We start from the raw sequence: 21,199 nt of genomic DNA, 5'->3' as shown, positions 1-21,199 counted from the left end.
CTTACCTGAATAAAACATAATTTGACACAATATAAGCAGCAGAATAGCAAAGTGCGATGTGTTAATATGTAAAATGATAATACATATGAAATGTTAGTCAGAAGTGTACAGTCTGCAAGCTCCAATGTTTGGCAAAGGTAATTGCTGACATGTGCTGAATAAGGTCTAATAGACATTCAATAATAATTTCACGACACTCATTAAAGTTGAAGGCACATAAAATGTAACAATGAACGGAATAAATGGATAATGCTTTAATTTAAGGGGCCCGGTGGGCTCACACAATTTGATCAAAATGAGCGATAAGAATCTGACATTTATAAATATAGTAAATATAGCAGTAATGCAATTTAAAGTAATACATATATTTAAATGTTTGCATAATTCTTAGCACCCATAGGGTGCTTCTGCTGTATTTTTGTGTTAGTTTTCTATTGCATTCACACCAGATTTGCCCCTGTTCACTTATTTCACTTTGTTAGGAGGTGCTGACTAAACTCATCTTTTGCATTGTACTTTTGGGGTTGTGCATTACTCCCATCTGTCCAAGGCTATTTTAAATTAGTGCAAAATAAAGCTGGTTCCTACTGATTCTGAATAGATAATGCAGGCCTAGGCCCACAAAAAAAAAAAAAAAAGTAGGGAAGTTTCCTATTGTAGAGGAATACAATTTTGTGGCAGAACCCCTATATGAGGTTGCCTTGTCGTGGCCGGTGGGCTTGCAGAGTATTATAATAATGAGCGCTAAGAATCTAATATTATAGTCCATATAGAAGTAATGAAATTTAAATGAATCCATATATATTTAAGCTTAATGTTTGCATATATCTTAGTGCCCACAGAGTGTTGCTGCTTCTTTGTGTTTGTTAATTTAAGGGACAGGCTTAGCTGGCCTAGTCTTTTAATGCAGGAAGCGGTTTCTGATGCAACAAAGAATCAAAAGGCACAACTTTTACACTGGTGCAGTGGCGTAACTACCGCCGTAGCGGCTGCTACGGGGCCCGCGGCATGAGGGGGCCCGTGTCGCTCGCCAGCACGGGCACCCACCATGGCCGGAGGCTCCACTAGCAGCCGCTATGGCTGCTACAGCGCGACGCCACTGTATCCCCTATCCACTGTAGATGGCACCATACAGCCCCCTCTGTAGATGGTGCCATACAGCCCCCTCTGTAGATGGCACCATACAGCCCCCTCTGTAGATGGCACCATACAGCCCCCTGTAAATTGACGTTATCTACAGGGGGGGTCTGTATGGCGTTATCTACAGGGGGGGTCTGTATGGTGTTATCTACAGGGGGGGGTTTGTAAAAAAGGCACTATCTACAAGGGGGGGGGTTATGCGACACCCAGGGGAGGGGGGGGCCCCAGTCAAAAGTTTGCTATGGGGCCCAGTCTTTCCTAGTTACGCCCCTGCACTGGTGAAAACAAAAAGGATGACTCCTGGTGCATGTACAGTATTTTTATTCCAGCAACGGATACGAAATCTCGCGAGATCTCGGAGGTAAACGAGATTTGGTTTCACTTGCCGGAATCTCACAAAAAAGAATCAGAAGTGTCAGGATTCTGAGTACACATGACGTCCAGGCTGGATGGTCATGTGTATTCATTATCAGGACACTGTAGTAATGTTAGGGCTTGTGTATGTAGCTGCACATAGCGATATATCTATATCGCTAGTGCAGTGTAAATGAATGGAGAGGAGTGCATGATGCCGATTGGTCAGCGTCATGCACTCCTCTGTACAACGCCCACTTGGTCGAAAGTAAAAATACGCCCACTTGGGCATTAAGAAAGATCATTAGCATAAACCAAAATCACTCCTAACGTTGTGAAAATAGATCGTTTTTTTAAATAAAAAGCATTACAGTCACCTACATTACAGCGCCGATCTCCTTATATAGGAGACAGGGCACTTATAATGTGGTGACAGAGTCTCTGTAAATGTGTGTAAAAAATATCCCCGCTAGCTTGAATCTTCTGGAGACCATAAGGCAGAGTTCAAACGACCGTAGTATACGTCCGTGTGACGGTTGTCAAAACAACGGCCGTCACACGGATGCATGTATTTCAATAGGGGCATTCACTCGGCTGTTTCAACGGACCGTGTAAAGGATCCGTTGAAAATAGAACGTGTCCTGCTTTCTTCCGTTTTCACGGATCCCTCGATAGACTCAAATTATATGGGGATCCATGAAAACGGGATCCGCACGGTTGCAACTCGGATGTGAAAACTTAGATATGAGAGGTTTGCGGACAAAAAGCAAAAACAAGAGCAAGTGCATTATGGGAATTTTTAAGCTTAAGATGCCCTTCATTATTGGAATGACCGGCTTTCTGGATCTGTTGGTGACAAATATGTTGCTCACTGCTTCACGCTTTATATCATATTAAAAAAGTGGATGACAAGGAATAAAATGCCTGTGGTTGTACATCAGTCAACTTTTTTTCTCGAAAGCAAAACAAATGTGTTTTCACTCAAAACACTGTAGCACAGTGGCAGCCACGTGGTCATATTGTGCACGTATAATTGCTGCAATATGGCTTGCAGAGAAACAGGGTCATATATTTTCCAGACAGTGCTACAAGTCCATTTTATTGAGTACGCATGCTTCCGCTAGTCGTCTCCCATGTGAGTTGCCTGGAATAATTCAATTTTCATTTGGTCAATTACTGTAATACAGATACTAGTGATGTGCAATTCCTAAGCACACTGTGCTATGCTAAAAATAACCACAAATAAGAACAAGCAAAATATTGAAGCCAACCATGCTGCGCAGAAGAAAGCGTAGCCTTTTTCTGTGTTTACAATGCAATGATCTCACAAAAAATTCCGCATTCAATGCAGTTTATCATTTTGATTCAGAGCACATATTTCCTCTTCCTAAATGACTCCAAACCTGACAGATTTGCTGTGAGAAATATAAGTCTGTCTAGTACATTGGAGGCCATGCAGAGGTACTATTTAGGTTGCTTAGCAACCATCGAAAGGCATGTCAGAGAGCACAGAGAGCTGGTGGAACAAGACTGGGGGATCGAGAATGTATTACACAGTGTTCTAGCCATCTTCCGACAGCCCACTGCCTGCGTCCCACTCACCCATTTCAGCAGTTTGGCACAGGCTTGTATAAAATAAATATTTTATATTAGGTGTCCTAATGGTGTTATCAAGGGCCCAAAATAAATTTTCACCATTCCCTTTCATTATTTTGTACTTTAAAATAGTGCAACTATGTACTATGTGACTATATATTGATAATTGGCCAGTGACCACTATAAATTCATATTAACATGTTCAATTGATATAGTTGCAGATTAGTAGCCATAAAAGACCTGATACACTCTTTAAACCGGTAACAGCACCAGGTAGGGGACTTTGTGGTTGCAGATAGCATTTCAGAGAAAACATATGCAAATTAGGTCGCAAGTGTCTCGAGGGCGGTCTCAAACATGGCAAGCGCTCCTGCTCTCGTGAGTAGACCCTGCTGAATGCCTCCCCTTTGGCCTCGATTGATGGCTCCAATGTTCGGACAATGAATGTGACGCGCTTAACCCTGGAGCTGTCAATTCAAGCCAACGGGGAGGCGTTGGGAAGCATTTACTCACGAGAGACAGACCACTTGCCAGGCTTGGAACCGCCCACAAGCACTTGAGACCTAATTACCACTCTAGGGCCACATGTGGGATATTTCTAAAAACTGCAGAATCTGGGCAATAAATATAGAGTTGCATTTCTCTGGTAAAACCTTCTGTGTTACAAAAGAAAATGTATTACAAATGAATTTCGGCAAAAAAATTAAATTTGTAAATTTCACCTTTACTTTGATTTAATTCCTGTGAAACGCCTAAAGGGTTAATATACTTTCTGAATGCTGTTTTGAATACTTTGAGGGGTGCAGTTTTTAAAATGGGGTGATTTATGGGGTCTATCTAGTACATAAGGCCCTCAAAGCCACTTCAGAACTGAACTGGTCCTTGACAAAATAGCCTTTTGAAATTTTCTTGAAAATGTGAGAAATTGCTGCTAAAGTTCTAAGCCTTGTAACGGCCTAGAAAAATAAAATAATGCTCAAAAAACAATGCAAATATAAAGTAGACATATGGGGGATGTTAATTAGCAACAATTTTGTGTGGTATTACTATCTGTTTTACAAGAAGATTACATTTAAAATTATAATTTTTGCAAATTTTCTTAAAATTTGTGTTTTTCACAAATAAGCTATGAATTTATTGACCAAATTTTTCCACTAACATAAAGTACACAATGTCTCGACAAAACAATCTCTGAATCGCCTTGGATAGGCAACAGCATTCCAGAGTCATTACCACATAAAATGACACGTCACATTTGAAAAAATGGGGCTGGTCATTGAGGCATCGATGACCCTTGGTCCTGAAAGGGTTAAAGCCTTTTCAGGCCCGGTCATTAAGGGGTTTAAGTAAATCTCCCCCTTTTATCATCATCATCATCCAAAATACTGTGCAAATTAATTTCTTAATACAATTTTGGGCACCTGTGTATGAGAAGGACATGACTGAACTACAACGGGTGCAAAGATGGTCGACCAGAGTAATTAACCCCTTAGTGACCACCAATACGCCTTTTTACGTCGGTCACTAATGGGCCTTAGGCTAGGCTGACGCCTTTTCACGTCAGCCTAGTCTAAGTCCTGCACGGGTCTCCCGTGCAGGCAGGAGCCGGGGCTCTGCTGTCTGATGACAGCTGAGCTCCTGCTCCAACGCCCGCGATCGAAGTTTACTTAGATCGCGGCCGTTTAACCCGTTAAATGCCGCCGTCAATAGCGACCGCGGCATTTAACTTTGTTTACAAAGGGAGTGAGCTCCCTCTGTCACCCATCGGCGGCCCGCGAATGCAATCGCGGGTCTCCGATGGGGTGTCATGGCAGCCGGGGGCTTGATAAAAGCCCCCAGGTCTGCCCTGGACATATGCCTGTTAGGACGCGCCGGAGGCACGTCCTAACAGATTGCCTGTCAGATTTACACTGACAGGCAATAATGCTCTGGTATACGAAGTATACCAAAGCATTATAGCAGCGATCGGAAGATCGCACAGTAAAGTCCCCTAGTGGGACTAATAAAATAAGTCATCAAAGTGAAATAAAGATTAATAATAAAAAGTACAGTAAAAAAATAAATAAAACCATTTTTTTCCATAAAAAGTGGTTTTATTTAGTAAAAGTGTAAAAAAAAAAAAAAAGTACACATATGTGGTATCGCCGCGACCGTAATGACTCCATTAATAAAGTTAATATGTGTCATTTAAACCGCAAGGTGAACACCGTAAAAAAAAAAAACGCAAAAAACCATGGCGAAATTGCAATTTTTTTCCATTGCCCCCCAAAAAAGTCATAATAAAAATTAATCAATAAGTCCCATGCACCCCAAAACAGTACCATTCAAAACTACGTCGTCCCGCAGAAAACAAGCCCAAAAAATCACTACATTGATGGAAAAATAAAAAAATTACAGCTCTTGGAAAGCGACGATGCAAAAACAAATAATTTTAGTTCAAAAGTGTTTTTATTGTGCAAAAGACGTAAAACATAAAAAAACCTCTACATATGTGGTATCGCCGTAATCGTACCGACCCATAGAATAAAGGTAACATGTTATTTACGTTGCATAGTGAACGGCGTCAATTTAAAAACGCATAGAACAATGGCGGAATTTCAGGTTTTTTTTATAATCCCCCCCCCAAAAAGGTTAATAAAAGTTAATATAAAAATTATATGTACCCAAAAATGGTGCTATTAAAAAGCACAACTAATCCCGCAAAAAACAAGTCCTCATACAGCTATGTAGACAAAAAAATAAAAACGTTATAGCTCTTTGAATGCGATTATAGAAAAACAAATAAAATAGCTTGGTCATTAAGGCCTAAAATGGGCTGGTCACTAAGGGGTTAAGGGAATGGGTGGATTGCAGTTCCAAAAAAGGTCATCAAACTTGTGGCTATTAAGTTTAGAAAAAAAAAATGGCTTAGGGGCGATCTAACTACAATGTACAAATATATACAGTGAAGGAAATAAGTATTTGATCCCTTGCTGATTTTGTAAGTTTGCCCACTGTCAAAGACATGAACAGTCTAGAATTTTTAGGCTAGGTTAATTTTACCAGTGAGAGATAGATTATATTTTTTAAAAAAAACAGAAAATCACATAGTCAAAATTATATATATTTATTTGCATTGTGCACAGAGAAATAAGTATTTGATCCCCTACCAACCATTAAGAGTTCAGCCTCCTCCAGACCAGTTACACGCTCCAAATCAACTTGGTGCCTGCATTAAAGACAGCTGTCTTAAATGGTCACCTGTATAAAAGACTCCTGTCCACAGAATCAATTAATCAGTCTGACTCTAACCTCTACAACATGGGCAAGACCAAAGAGCTTTCTAAGGATGTCAGGGACAAGATCATAGACCTGCACAAGGCTGGAATGGGCTACAAAACCATAAGTAAGACGCTGGGTGAGAAGGAGACAACTGTTGGTGCAATAGTAAGAAAATGGAAGACATACAAAATGACGGTCAATCAACATCGATCTGAGGCTCCATGCAAAATCTCACCTCGTGGGGTATCCTTGATCCTAAGGAAGATGAGAGCTCAGCCGAAAACTACACGGGGGGAATTTGTTAATGATCTCAAGGCAGCTGGGACCACAGTCACCAAGAAAACCATTGGTAACACATTACGCCGTAATGGATTAAAATCCTGCAGTGCCCGCAAGGTCCCCCTGCTCAAGAAGGCACATGTACAGGCCCGTCTGAAGTTTGCAAATGAACATCTGGATGATTCTGAGAGTGATTGGGAGAAGGTGCTGTGGTCAGAGGAGACTAAAATTGAGCTCTTTGGCATTAACTCAACTCGCCGTGTTTGGAGGAAGAGAAATGCTGCCTATGACCCAAAGAACACCATCCCCATTGTCAAGCATGGAGGTGGAAACATTATGTTTTGGGGGTGTTTCTCTGCTAAGGGCACAGGACTACTTCACCGCATCAATGGGAGAATGGATGGAGCCATGTACCGTCAAATCCTGAGTGACAACCTCCTTCCCTCCACCAGGACATTAAAAATGGCTTGTGCCTGGGTCTTCCAGCACGACAATGACCTGAAACATACAGCCAAGGCAACAAAGGAGTGGCTCAAAAAGAAGCACATTAAGGTCATGGAGTGGCCTAGCCAGTCTCCAGACCTTAATCCCATCGAAAACTTATGGAGGGAGCTGAAGATCCGAGTTGCCAAGCGACAGCCTCGAAATCTTAATGATTTACAGATGATCTGCAAAGAGGAGTGGGCCAAAATTCCATCTAACATGTGTGCAAACCTCATCATCAACTACAAAAAACGTCTGACTGCTGTGCTTGCCAACAAGGGTTTTGCCACCAAGTATTGAGTCTTGTTTGCCAAAGGGATAAATACTTATTTCTCTGTGCACAATGCAAATAAATATATATAATTTTGACAATGTGATTTTCTGTTGTTTTTTTTACATAATCTATCTCTCACTGGTAAAATTAACCTAGCCTAAAAATTCTAGACTGTTCAGGTCTTTGACAGTGGGCAAACTTACAAAATCAGCAGGGGATCAAATACTTATTTCCTTCACTGTAACTGGACAGTACAGAGATCTTTCTAATGATCTTTTTACACCTATGCCTGTAACCATGACAAGGAGCATCCTCTACGTCTAGAGGAAGGAAGGTTTCACCACCGTCACAGACAGAGATTCTTTACTGTGAGAGCAGTGAGACTATGGAACGCTTCTCCACAGGATGTTGTGGTGGTTGATTCTTTGAACAAGTTCAAGAAGGACCTTGATGCCTTTCTTGAAAAATATATTACAGGTTATGAATACTAGATTCTGGAGATGGGACTTGGATCCAGGGATTTATTCTGATTGTCATATTTGGTGTCGGGGAGGATTTTTTCGCCTAATGAGGCAATTGGCATCTACCTCATGGGGGTCTTTGCCTTCCTCTGGATCAACACGGTAGGATTATAGGTAGAACTTGTTGGACCTGTGGGTTTTTAGAAATATGTAACCATGTAATATATCTTAAGAGTCGGAGCTCTGTTTTCTGAAACGGAGCTTCAAATCCCCTGCATAGACGTAGAATTAGAAGAGAATATGCTACCACTAGAGGAAACATGGGAAATGACTACATACTGTATTGTTAATTATGTCAATGTATGCAGTGGCTGGAGGCAGGCAGCAAATTATGTTTTAAAGTAGCACTTCAGAATTTTTAGGGCATCATATGCTATTATTAAAGAATAATGTAGAGGCTTTTGAGTATGGCTTGTGTATACATATTTTTTTTGATGTACCATTAATTGGTGGTCTGCTATCTTGGATCCTACTTTCCCTATATGTGGTTCCCCTAATGCAGCCTACATTTTTCCATGATTCCTCTGGCTTTGCACAGAGGGTGGGGTCTCATCACACAGAACTTGCTTTGAGTCTAAGTGCAGCCAGTGATACATCAGTGACATAGGATACATTCAGACTCTACAGTGTGAGGACAGAAGTTCTATGTGATGCAGCTCAACCGGTCTATTCAGCCTCCTGCAAATGATGGAATTCTCCATGTCAGTTTTTACACAGGAGACAGTGAGGAGAAGCATCCTATAGAAATACACTAAACTCACTGCACGCAGAACTCACAGATCGTATAGACAGTTAGGGCTTATCCACACATAGAGCAATTGCTGCGTATTTTCTGTCTGTAATTGCGGACGTAAAATATACGCAGTAGAATACAATAGCAGCAAAGTGGGTGAGATGTAAAAAGCCTCATCCACACCTTGTGTAACATTTCCGACCAGAAATTTATCTGCAGTGCGTATTTTTTGTACCTCAGCGTGTCAATTACTGATGCGGAAAGAGGAATGAATTACTTCATTTTTCAGAGATATCACCATCTCCCGGCATTGGGAAAAACGCAACAAAATACGCACCATTTTCTGCAGTAACAAAACGCAGGAAATGGTGCTGTTTTTCCGCAGCGGAAATCCCGCTAGTTTCTGCGGAATTGCTCCAGAAATGTTCTGCAGCAATTCCGGTGTGTGTGGACAAGCCCTTACTGTGAGTCAGGGGAGTTTGATAACTCTGAAAATAGTCATTGTGTGGAATAACCTATTAGATCACTGCACTTCTGCTCCCTTAGATAAGTCAGAAATAATCTCTTAAGCAACACTATATGCATGGGGAACATATAGAGAAGCGAGGAGTGTGGAGTTGGGTGGGGAGGGGTCTCAGAGCTGCCAGGAGGGATCTGAAAGGTGATGATGTAATCCTGTAATTCATGGAAAGTCAGCCACACAGGAGAAATGACCTCCTACACATGAGAACATTGTCTATTTTGGTGGTCAGACTGAGATCACATGACACAATTGCCCATAATGAAAGGGTTCAAAATGTATAGATGCAACTGAGCTGGGAAGAAACAAATAACAATGCTAGAATAATTGCTAGTGAGTTAGAATGAGATATATGAGTGCTTCAACAACCACTTTGCGCTCCACGAAGTACTATTCCGTCATGGTAAGTGAATCGTTCAAGCTCAGTGACGGAATAGTACGTCGTGGGAGGAACGGCCATTTCGTCCATCCTCCCGGCACATACAGAAGCTGTGACAACTGCTGTCTCGTACAGCAGTTGCCACAGCTCCTTCAGCGGGGACCGATCCCGGTGTGCCCGCTGATTAACCCCTTAGAAGCCGTGTTCAATAGCAGTAGTGGCTTCTTAAGGGTTAAACCACCAGCGACAGCCCGCTACATGATAGCGGGCGCCGATGGTTGCTATGGCAACCAGGGGTCTAATAATGGCCGCCGGTTATGCAATCTACGGAAGCCTAGTGGGTCCTGACAAAGTCAGGACCCACTATGCTTGCTGTCAGCGAGTAGCTGACAGCTCTAAGAAGCTGCACTACGCATGTAGTGCAGTGTATTAGAATTGCGATCAGGGTCTCCTGCCCTCAAGCTCCCTAGTGGGACAAAGTAATAAAGTTAAAAAAAAAAGTTTTGTAAAAAATAAAAAAAGTTTTAAAAAAGGAATAAAAAGTATGGGGGTCCCCCTTTTCCCTTATCAGTCCTTTATTATTAAAGAAATAAAATAAACTATACAGAATTGGATTCTTTGCGTCCGTAACGGCCTGAACTACAAAAGTATTTTGTCATCTATCCCACGCGGTGAACGCCATAAAAGAAAAATAATAAGTCATACCAGAATCACTATTTTTTATTCACGTCACCTCCCAAAAAATTGACTAAAAAGAGATCAAAAAGTCGAATCTACCTATAAATTGTACTGATCGAAACTACAGTTCGTTACGCAAAAAACAAGTTCCCACACGGCTTTCTTGATTGAAAAATAAAAAAGTTCTGGCTCTTAGAATAAAGGCAACACAAAAAGTAAATGATTTTTTATAAAAAGTATTTTATTGTGCAAATGCCATAAGACATTAAAAAAAAACAACTATAAAGATCTGGTATCGCCGTAATCGTATCGCCCCGTAAAATAAAGTGAATGTGTCATGTGTGAACTAGTAACTATTTTGGGTGGTATAACCCTCTGTCTTACAAGCAAATGAATTTAAATTCAGAAAAATTTAATTTTTAAAAAATGCTCTCTAAATTATGGTGTTTTTCACAAATAAACACTGAATATATCGACCAAATTTTACCACCAACATAAAGCCCAATGTCTCACGAGAAAACAAACAAACAAACAGTCTCAGAATCGCTTGGATAGGTTTAACCCCTTCCCGACATTTGCCGTACATGTACGTCATGGAAAGTACTGACTTCCCGCATCTTGCCGTACATGTACGTCAAACGTTTGGCACCGGCTCAGAAGCTGAGCCGGTCCCATCATCACCGGATCTCAGCTGTATCTTACAGCTGACATCCGACTGTAACGGCGGGGACCGAAATTAGCTTCGATCCCCGCCATTAACCCCTTAAGTGCAGCGCTCAAACGCGATCGCTGCACTTAAGGTGTTTGCAGCTCATCGGAACCCCAGTAATGAAATTGCCGGGGTTCCGGTGGCTGCAATGGCAACCGGAGGCCTAATACTGGCCTCCCGGTCTGCCTAGCACCGAAGCCGGTCAAGATCCGCCCGGCGGCGGAGCCTGATCGGCTTCCGTAGCTGCCGGCAAGATGGCGCCGGGTCAGGAGCTGATCCGGCGTCATCAGCGGTGGAAGTCAGCTGTACTGTACAGCTGACATCCACCTGTAACGGCAGGAACCGGAGCTAGCTCCGATCCCTGCCATTAACCCCTTCGATGCAGCAATCGAAAGCGATTGCTGCATCGTAGCGGTTACAAGCAGATCGCCAGCCCTGACAGGCAATCGGGACTGGCGACTGCTGTTATGGCAACAGGAGACACAATGGTCTCCTGCTCTGCCATTACGGAAGCCGATTTAGGCCCCGCCGGGAGGCGAAGCCTAAACGGCTTGCTGTCAGTGAATGACTGACAGATCTAATACATTGCACTACATAGGTAGTGCAATGTATTAGAAAAAAAAAAATCTGACCGTTGGACCTTCAAGTCCCCTAGTGGGACTTGAGAAAAAGTGTAAAAAAAGTATAAAAAAGTGTAAAAAAAAGTGCAAAAAATAAAAGTTTGAAAACAATAAAAGTTTCAAGTAATCAAATAACACACAATCCCCCTTTTACTCTTATCAAGTCCTTTATTATTGAAAAATAATAATAAACCATATGTATTTGGTATCGCCACGACCGTAACGACCGGAGGTATCAAAATATTATATTATTTATTGCACGCGGTGAACAGCGTAAAAAAAACCCGTAAAAAACGTTACCAGAGTTTCTGTTTTTTAGTCACTTTGCCCTACAAATATTACAATAAAAAGTGATCAAAAAGTCGCACGTATCCAAAAATGGTACCTATAAAAACTATAGCTCGTCCCGCAACAAACCAGCCCTCATACCGCTACGTCTATGAAAAATAAAATTAGTTATGGCTCCAATAAGTCAGGAAATAAAAAAATATGCAGTTGTGCCCGAGGAGAACATTTCTTCTGTTTCAAGAGGCGATTTATCAAGGACCTAAAATTAGGGAACCAGGAAGGGAGGGCCCAATCATATCCGATGGAAGCGACGGTGCCCGTATTATACCAGGATAATACTTTCCCAGCAAAATTCCCCAAACTACAAAGGCGCGGAGTGTGGACCAAAAGGGGGATAAGAAATGACACCATTTATCAGTGCGACACCGGCCTGTGCAGAAAGGATTGCTTCACAGCGTAACACACATCTATGGATTATTTTTATTTTTTTATACCACCTGACTATGCCCCTTATATACTCCGCCCCGCTTACATGTACCCCCACATTATAAAACACCAGCAATACTCAAACAAATATAGTACCAAGCAAAATCCGCTCTCCAAAAGCCAAATGGTGCTCCCTCGGCCCTGAACCCTACAGCGTGCCCAAACAGCAGTTTCCTTCAACATATATGGCACCGTCATACCCGTGAGAACCCTTTTAACAATTTTTGTGGTGTGTGTCTCCAGCGTCATAAGCTGGGCATGACATATTTGCCACTGAATGGCATATCTAGGGAAAAATATAAATTTTTAATTTGCACCATCCGCAGCGCATTCATTTATGGAAAAGACCTGTGGGGTGAAAATGCTCACTACACCCCTTAATAAATGCCTTGAGGGGTGCAGTTCCATAATGGGGTCACTTATCAGGGGTTTATTTTTATTATTTCACATCTGAGCCTCTGCAGTTGTGAACCAATACTTTGTAAATCGCCAAATTAGGCCTCCACTCCGCATGGTACTCTTCACTTCTGAGCCCTGTCATATGTCCAGACAAAAGATTAGGGCCACATGTAGGGTGTTTCTAAAACCGGGAAACACCGCATAATAATTAGAGAGCTGTCTTGTTATGGTGGCACAAGCCGGGCACCACATATTGGCATATCTATGGAAAAAAATCCCATTTTCACTCTGCAACATTGAGCGCACACTAATTTCTACAAAACACCTGCAGGGTTAAAATGCTTACTACACCCCTTGGTAAATGCATTGAGGGGTGTAGTTTACAAAATGGGGTCACTTCTGGGGGGTTTCCACTGTTTTGGGCCCACAGGTGCCCAGAAACCAATCCAGCAACATCTGCACTCCAAATGGCGGTCCTTCCCTTCTGAGCCCTGCCGTTTGCCCAAACAGCAGTTTATGACCACATATGGGGTATTGCCGTACTCGGGAGAAATAGCTTTACAAATGTTGGGTTCTTTTTTTCCTTTATTTGTTGAGAAAATGAAAAAATTTGCGCTAAAGCTACGTCTTATTGAAGAAAAAGGACTGTTTTTATTTTCACTGCCTAATTCTAATAAATTCTATGAAACATCTGTGGGGTCAAAATGCTCACTACACCCCTAGATGCATTCTTCAAGAGGTGTAGTTTCCTAAATGGAGTCCCTTTTTGGGCGTTTTCATTGTTTTGTCCCCTCAGGGGCTTTGCAAATGTGACCTGGCCTCCGCAAATCATTCCTGCTAAATGTGATCTCAAAAAGTCAAATAGTGCTCTTTCCCTTCTAAGCCCTGCCGTGTGTCCAAACAGCCGTTTATTACCACATGTGGGGTATTGTTTTACTCGGGAGAAATTGCTTTACAAATTTTGTGGTGCTTTTTCTCCTTTAGTCCTTCTGGAAATGAGAAAAAATTAGCTAAACCTACATTTTCTTTGAAAAAAATGTAGATTATTATTTTCAGGGCCTACTTCCAATAATTTCTGCAAAAAAACTGTGGTGTCAAATCGCTCACTATACCCCTAGATAATTTCCTCAATGGGTGTTGTTTCCAAAATGGGGTCACTTGTGGGGGGTTTCCACTGTTTTGTCCCCTCAGGGGCTTTGTAAATGTAACATGGCCTCCGCAAACCATTCCTGCTAAATTTGAGTTCCAAAAGCCAAATGGCGCTCTTTCCCTTCTCAGCCTCGCCGTGTGTCCAAACAGCCGTTTATTACCACATGTGGGGTACTGTTTTACTCGGGAGAAATTTCTTTACAAATTTTATGGTGATTTTTCTCCTTTAGTCCTTGTGGAAATGAAAAAAAATTAGCTAAACCTACATTTTATTTGAAAAAATGTAGATTTTCATTTTCACAGCCTACTTGCAAAAATTTCTGCAAAAAACCTGTGGGGTCAAAATGCTCACTATACCCCTAGATAATTTCCTCAAGGGGTATAGTTTCCAAAATGGGGTCACTTGTTTGGGGTTTTCACTGTTTTGTCCCCTCAGGGGCTTTGTAAATGTGACATGGCCTCCGCAAACCATTCCTGCTAAATGTGAACTCCAAAAGCCAAATGGCGCTCTTTCCCTTCTCAGCCACGCCGTGTCTCCAAACAACCGTTTATTACCACATGTGAGGTATTGTTTTACTCGGGAGAAATTGCTTTACAAATTTTGCGGTGCTTTTTCTCCTTTAGTCCTTGTGGAAATGAGAAAAAAAATCGCTAAACCTACATTTTCTTTGAAGAAATGTTGATTTTAATTTTCACGGCCTACTTCCAATAATTTCTGTAAAAAACCTGTGCGGTGAAAATGCTCACTACACCCCTAGATAATTTCCTTGAGGTGTCTAGTTTCCCAGATGGGGTCACTTTTGGGGGATTTTGACTGTTTTGGCACCGCAAGAGCCCTTCAAACCTGACATGGTGCCTAAAATATATTCTAACAAAAATAAGGCCCCAAAATCCACTAGGTGCTCCTTTGCTTCTGAGGCCGGTGTTTCAGTCCAGTAGCACGCTACGGCCACATGTGGGATATTTCCTAAAACTGCAAAAACTGGGCAACAAATATTGAGTTGCATTTCTCTGGTAAAACCTTCTGTGTTATAAAAAAAATTGTATTAAAAATGTATTTCTGCAGAAAAATATGAAATTTGTAAATTTCACCTCTACTTTGCTTTAATTCCTGTGAAATGTTTAAAGGGTTAAGACATTTTCTAAATGCTGTTTTGAATACTTTGAGGGGTGAAGTTTTTAAAATGGGGTGACTTTTTTGGGGTTTCTAATATATAAGGCCCTCAAAACCACTTCACAACTGAACTGGCCCCTGTAAAAATAGCCTTTTGAAATTTTCTTGAAAATGTGAGAAATTGCTGCTAATGTTCTAAGCCTTGTGAGGTCATAGAAAAATAAAAGGATGTTCAAAAAACGATGCCAATCTAAAGTAGACATATGGGGGATGTTAATTAGCAACAATTTTGTGTATTATAACTGCCTGTCTTACAAGCAGATACATTTAAATTGAGAAAAATGCTAATTTTTGCAATTTTTCGCTAAATTTTGGTGTTTTTCACAATTAAATACTGAACATATCGAGCAAATTTTGCCAGTAACATAAAGTCCAATGTGTCACGAGAAAACAATCTCAGAATCGCTTGGATAGGTGAAAGCATTCCGGAGTTATTACCACATAAAGTGACACATGTCAGATTTGAAAAATGAGGCTCTGTCAGGAAGGTCAAAAGTGGCTAAAGAGGGAAGGGGTTAAGCATTCCAAAGTTATTACCACATAAAGTGAAATATGTCAATTTTAAAAATGGGCTCTGAGCCTTAAGGCCCAAACTAGGCTGCATCCTTAAGGGGTTAAATCTATGCAAGAAATTTGAAGCGCTCTATAAAAAAAAAAAAACAAACACGGACTCCAATAAATATATATGAAAAAATTACTTTTGACAGAATTTTTAATCAATTTAGATAAAAAAAACAAAATGGTATTTAAGGCCGGATATTCAACTTTACGCATTCATTCGGAAATAGCGGTCATAGACGTTGCTACATTTTGCTGTAAATTAAATACCTGCAATTGTTACATGCGACAAACTAGGCATGTTACAGATTAAAAAAATCTGCAGCATGCCCTAAAATCTGCGCAGATATTTTCCACTACATATGAATAAGGATTAAAAACTCCATTCACTAGCATTGTACTGCAATTTGTTTTGGATTATCAGTGTGAAATTTGACACGGCTGTCTCAACATGGCCTAATGCCTTTAAATGCGAATAAATAATAAATTTTACGGAGTAATTCATTATTAATAGGTTAATGATGGTTTTAAAAAAATAAAAAATGGAATCCTAATGGAACAGAGCCAAACAAACAAACAAACAAACAACACATTGAAATCAACAGTAAACGATACTTGAAGTCAATGGGTGCGTGAAAACCACGCACAGCACACTGATGCATATCTGTCGCTTTACTATGAGGAATCCAAATACAGTACTGCAAGGGTATTTGTTCTAGGGTAACTAGATCATGTTACCTGGTCAGCATGTGATCTGCAATGTGTAATATTTCAATGAGCATAGACATCAGTCTATCAGTATTGCCTGAAATAATCTTTGAGTTTTGCAGGCAACCTGGGAACCTTACACTATTAAATATTCATTGACTATGTCCAAACAAGAAACTATTTCAGTTTCGCAAATATGCACGTACAAAGCGCATATAAATGCAAATACTCTTATGTAAAATAAACAGGCTTAAAGGGTAACTAAAAACTTTAAAAAAAAAATTTTGACACGTCATAGTGACATGTCAGAAGTTTTGATTGGTGGGGGTTCGAGAAAATGCTAAAATGAAACGGCAGGAGTGCTCGGACGAGCGCAGGGCCGCTTATTTCTGATCGGCTTTTCTCAGAAAGCTAAGAAAGTGGTGTATGGGCTCAAAAGAAAGTCTAGCTATTCAACAATCCAGAGACTAAAGAGAAACAAAAAGCGGCAACTCACCATGCTGCGTTAAAATCTTTATTTTAGCTCATAAAACGTCCATAGACTCCATAGGTGAGGAGGATGCACCCGGCGGGCAGCAGCTTGTTTTGTGTAACAACACTTCCTCTGGCCTGATCACGACAACTACATAGACATCCCTATAAATCCCGGCACGTCGTACACCGTTTCCATAGTGAAACTTACAAAGACATTAATTACACATTAGGGCCTGTTCACATCACCGTTCATTTCCGTTCCGGGGTTCCGTTGGAGGGTTCCGTCGGGTGAACCCCGCAACGGAAAGTGAAACTGACAGCACAGCTTCCGTTTCAGTCATCTGAATGGTGACGGAAACATTGCTAATGCTTTCCGTTCGTCACCATTCCGGCTGGTTTCCGGTTTTCCGACGGAATCCATAGCGTAGTTGACTATGAACGGTGATGTGAACAGGCCCTTAGTAATATTTTACACTTCTTCAGTTACAGATCATATAAACACATTTAAATCATCCCATCATTTAGACCTAAAGCACCTGTAGCCTCTGAGCACATGATCCAGCTCGTTTCTCTTCTGAGGAGCTCTGCAGGTCTATCTCCACCTGCACTATTCATTTTAAAAAGTTCAAGCCCTGCAAAAGAAAGTCTATGAGTCCGTACACCGCTCGCTCAGCTTTCCGATGAAAGCGGATCAGAAACTAAACAGCACAGCGCTTATGCAGCTTCGTTTTAGCGATCGGTGGATAAAAAGTGGATAAGCAATATAAAAAGACAAAATGTGTCCTACAAATAAAGATTTTACTAACTTGTAAGTCTATGTTGCACCTACAGCATTACATATACTTTGGAGATAAAGTAGTTATTTTTTCTCAGCCCAGAGTGAAGGACATTGGTAATAAATTTACATTAAAGTCAGTATTACATCATTTGGGTCTACAAAAATTTATGTAACATTTAGGCTATGTTTACACGTGTCGGATCTGCACAGCAAAACTGCACAGACACGGATCTCCCATTTTGAGTGGAAAATCTGCAATGTGTTAATAGGGCCTTATTGAACTGCAGAGGCTGTGCTCCTTTCCTGCCAAGCAGGGAAGAAAGCTGTTTCTATTGGCTGCTCTGCAGTAAACAGAGGACCACTATGCAGAGAACTGGCTGTGGGGATTGTGACAGAGCATGCGTGTCCACAAGAACTCTGCTCATTTGTGGGACATGGACGTTGTTATACATCTTGAACACCAGGTGGCGCCATGCTATGTAAGTAAATGTTAACTCTTCACTGGGTCTTTTTTTTTTTTTTTTAACACAAATGTAAATTGCATACATTGTTCATTTTTTATGATCTAGAAATTGAATGGCGTTAAGTCCCAGAGAAAATGCATATTTTAGAATGCTGTATTCTAAAATGTGATTATTTTTATTTTCGTCTCCACATTTTTTTTCTGTTTCTTCTTTTGCGGGAATTCAATTAATTTTGTATGTATTATTTAGGGAAAAATGGTCCAAAAAAAATAGTGGGTAAACAAAAAAATAAAATAAAAAATCCCGATTTTAAACGTGTTGTTTTAACCACTTAACAACTGGCGCTGTAATAGTATGGTGCTGGCAGGAGTCCTGAAAAGACCAGCGCCATACTATTATGACGCTCTGATCGAGAGGGTACTGTCACTGTGCCCATGTGCTCAGCATTAGAATCATGACTAATACACAGCCATGGTCCTGCTAGAACTGCCAGGTTTGGAGATAACTCAGATGCCGGCAATTTAACCATTAAGATGCGTCGGATTCTGCACTTGGGAACATGAGTACCGCGTTCAGGAGGTATTCAGTACAGGATTTGGCTGTCATATTGAAAAAGGCTGATTCTAAAGGTGAAACCCACTTTTGGGAACTGACTGCGGTCGCCGTCCTTGGATTGGAATTATCTGAATGAGTGTGGATGAGTCAGACCCAACCCACCAGGTGATGTGTACCAGTTAATCATTTAAGAAGGTGCTGTTTATACTTTGTATTTTTCTTGGGCTGTCTGTGTGACAGCCTGATCCTGCCGATGGCACTGTGTGCGGGAGTGTGCAGCGCATTTAAAGAGCATGTAATTCAACTGACTTCTGGCACAGGGACTGTGCCATTAGCCTGATCATTTACGTGAATGGGAAGGGGATAAAATACTCAAATACAAAACAACATTGTGGGGAGTTTCTGAATAAAGGGGATGTCAAGTATCAGACAATCCATTTTCAAATGTATTGGCAAAAAACATATTGGAATGTACCATTGCTGGTAAAAGCACCTGGAGATAGTAGCCCCATACATATGAAAGCTGTACAACTCCTGGGAGCTCTAATGTTAACAAGAAAGCTCATTTGTCAGCAGAAAATGGGGGAAATGGGACCCCTGTCCTCAGGACTGGTGGAGCTGCCAGCAGTTGGACTCCCACCAATAAATCAACGTTTATTATTGGGAACCCCTTTAAGGGTGCAGGTAATGGCAACAAAATTATTCAAAAAAACAACACGCTTGAGGCTGGATTATTACAAATTTTACCTTTTGTGGTGTGAGGAGAATATATTTTACTACACAGACAGAGCACAGCTCCTGCATCAGTACTATGTGCCCTATTGCCCTGCATACATACACGGCTTTTTGCTATAAAGCAGCGTATATATGCAGAAAAACAGTGTATAGTAGGGCAGCACAGCACATGTAGAGAGTTTTGAACTCTACATACTGAACAGCACTAAGATGAAAGGAGAAAGACAGATGTCACAGGGTGAGCACCTAAAGGCCGCCAGTTGCTCAACACTGGTATAAACAATTGTGTGTAATAAAAAGCGATAAGGGGGAGAAGAAGGTGGGGAGGTGCCTTTACTGCCGTACCTACCTTTGTGATTAAGCATTAAATAGATAACTCTTCTTTACTGCATTTTTTGCAATAATAAATGTAATCCAAAACCGCTCCAAGATTTCGAAGATTAAAAAATAAAAAGTGACCAAAAAACTTGTATTACACAGATAGCCATACATTTAAATGACTGCCATGCAGTAGTGCATTTCCCCTGCAGTGCCTGCTACAGGAGAAATGCTTGACGGCCCGCGGCTCTACCTGGCAAATTCACTTTCTGAAAGGGGTTGTCTTTGATGAGACATCCCCTTTAATACATATCAGAGCAAACGGCACGAATATACACCGCCGAATTGAAGCTAAAATTTACATTTTAGTGGGGGAAGGAAGAGATTAATTTCTGATTTAATGAAACAAAAGGACGTCCTTTTGAGATTTGGACAAGGAACGAAACACAGTTACTAACAATAATTACAAGGATACGAGGAGAGAGCAAATATAAGAATTTTAAGACAATGATTTAAGTACAACTTGTACATTTTGAAGTGGTTACAAGCCCAGTGTCGCTTCTGCTGCTTACAGGGTCATGTAAGATTGTCATCAGCTGTAGGATCTGTGTTTGCCTTGCTAATTAGAAGGTTAAGGACTACAATTTAGCATGAACAGGGGGGAGTGCTTGGCACAAAAAGGGTTACACAAGATGCATGCTGAACAATACCTCAAATCTGATCCCTGATGTTATTAACCTCAACGCAACTTTTTGTACCTGTATCAAAATATTCAAAGCATGTTCTATTTAAAAGAGAGAAATTGTTGTTATGGTAACCAGAGTAATAAAATGGTGGGCAAACCGGTTTTCTATCTCAAGGAGGCTGCAATCACTAACAGGCATGTCTGTGATATGAATATGTGTACAAGACGCTAGATAGACTGAGCTCAGCCTGCAATATAGCATCTATCTCAAGGTGTCCTCTAGATGGCTGCAGGCAAGACCTAATAGCAAGCAGACCCACCCAGTTCTGCCTATTCTAGCACATTCCTTATGCAGATACATCACACACATACATTAGATCATCAGAGATTTACTCACCTGCACTGGCAGGAACACATGTGCCAGAGAGGCCGGATCCAAGGAGGAGAAGAAACGACTTGGGTGGCTTACAATCGCGTGGTGCTGAAAAAACAGCTCTAAGATAATGTACAGCTTCCATCTGAGCATGCTCAAAACTGCAGAATAGACTGTCCCATTGAGGAGGCTCTAGTCCGGGCTAAACAAAGGGTAGATAGCAATCAGTCAGTGAGAACACCCAGCTGGAGGGGCAGGTCTGGCAATTACCAGATACACAATCAAAATAGGACATAAATCAAACAGAACCATCATGCATTTTAGGATTGCGAGAATGTTTTGGTGCAAGTTGTTAATCGTTTAAGTGAAAATACTTGGATGATGAAAAGTTACAACAGTCAGTTCTACTTTAGAGCAACCTTAGAGAATAGATGAAAAGCACATAATAGTAATCTTCTGATTGAATCTTATTGGAATTCTTACCTTTACCTGAGGTATGAACCCCAAA

At 41.0% G+C, this 21,199-nt stretch overlaps 1 protein-coding gene across 5 annotated transcripts in view; it reads right to left on the bottom strand.

Annotated features, from left to right (window-relative positions):
* The window catches only part of PSD (pleckstrin and Sec7 domain containing), a 321,618-nt gene extending 300,739 nt beyond the window's left edge, over positions 1–20,879 (bottom strand). For 3 of the 5 annotated variants that reach the window (XM_075841606.1, XM_075841607.1, XM_075841608.1), the window contains exon 1: positions 20,716–20,878. The gene's annotated coding sequence lies outside the window, so the exon portion shown is untranslated. Of the gene's footprint in view, positions 1–20,715 lie in introns of all 5 variants that reach the window. The other 2 variants (XM_075841603.1, XM_075841605.1) reach the window with 1 other exon arrangement.
* Between the last annotated feature and the right edge of the window lie 320 nt (positions 20,880–21,199).

This window comes from Rhinoderma darwinii, chromosome 11 (genome assembly GCF_050947455.1).
Source record: "Rhinoderma darwinii isolate aRhiDar2 chromosome 11, aRhiDar2.hap1, whole genome shotgun sequence".
In the NCBI taxonomy this organism is placed as follows: Eukaryota; Metazoa; Chordata; class Amphibia; order Anura; family Rhinodermatidae; genus Rhinoderma; species Rhinoderma darwinii.
The sequence above is the reverse complement of the archived record's forward strand: the minus strand, read 5'-3'. Positions and strand labels throughout refer to the sequence as shown.